Source organism: Pleurodeles waltl, chromosome 3_1 (assembly GCF_031143425.1).
Source record: "Pleurodeles waltl isolate 20211129_DDA chromosome 3_1, aPleWal1.hap1.20221129, whole genome shotgun sequence".
NCBI classification, from domain to species: domain Eukaryota; kingdom Metazoa; phylum Chordata; class Amphibia; order Caudata; family Salamandridae; genus Pleurodeles; species Pleurodeles waltl.
In genome coordinates this window covers 1,988,592,070-1,988,593,159 of record NC_090440.1, presented here as the reverse complement: position 1 = coordinate 1,988,593,159, position 1,090 = coordinate 1,988,592,070, and the positions used below count along the sequence as shown (strand labels likewise).

General features: G+C 41.4%; 1 non-coding gene across 1 annotated transcript; it reads left to right on the top strand.

The window, feature by feature from the left end:
* Positions 1 to 672: 672 nt before the first annotated feature.
* LOC138286092 (small nucleolar RNA U3) lies at positions 673 to 890 on the top strand. The gene has a single exon (XR_011201786.1). It is a non-coding gene; the product is annotated as a small nucleolar RNA U3 (small nucleolar RNA).
* The last annotated feature ends 200 nt before the right edge of the window (positions 891 to 1,090 follow it).

Sequence of the window (1,090 nt, the reverse complement as noted above, 5' to 3'; positions counted from 1 at the left end):
AGTGTTTTCACCACCTACACTTTCAGCACAGTATGATGTGAACTCAGAGGGCAAGTGTGTGCTGCTTTACTTGAACAGAGTAAGCGCTCTGGTGATTCTGTCCGATCTCCAGTAAAATGCACCCACTTCGTGCAGTCTGATAATGCGTAGCCATCTTGAAATGGTAATAATTGTCATTTAGTGCAGTGCCGAAAGCTCTGGAAGTAACGGTAGACTGTCTTTTTTGTGAGTTTACCAACTGTTTCTCTTACTTTTTAAACAAGTTAAAATGTGTTTGTTGCGGTAAACGAGAGCAGGAAAGGAAAGTATGGCTGCCGTTTCTTTACCTGTTTGAACTTTAACTTTCATACTGTAGTCCTCTGTCTGTTTCAGGGGCAGCCAACAGGTAACCTGTGTGTGTGTGTGTGTCTGTGTGTGAGACAGGGCCGGGAAAAGGCAGGCTGAATTTGATTGGTGGCTGATTTCTGATATGCAAATTTTTAAAGCATTGTGTCACCCGAGTTCTAGGGAGAACTCTTTCTTGCACAGAAATGCACGCGCATCTGCTGAATGCTATTTTGTGGTCTTATCTATATATTTATATGTTTTTTGACTTGATGCCCAACAGGTGCTTACTGTAGGTAAGAAGGGTTTCCACTTTTTCTGTCTGTGTGAGCTGGAAGTGGTTCAGGCAAGACTATACTTTCAGGGATCATTTCTATAGTTTTTAACTGAGGAAATGTGTTCGAAAGTGTCTGGTCTTCGCTAACCACGAGGAAGAGTTGTAGTGTTTTCTTCTGAGCGCGAAGCCAGTGGACAGTGTTGCATTTGTGCAGCTGCTGTCTGCTATTGATGAACGTTCCTCTCTTCTTTTACGAAGAACTGGAGGAAGGAAACACAAACTGAGTGGTTAGCTTCTTGTTTCAGTTTAAGAGAGTACAGCATTTTAAACTTCTTTTCTTGGATATTTGATGGTTGCCAGATTCTCACTTGACTTGTATTTGCAATCACCTCTTTTGGGCTTTTTGGGGGCTTTCTTTTATAAACTGAGCTTTTCAAACGGTCTTTCTAATCGTAATTTGGTACATTTAAGTAAAGAGGGTCTTTTCAA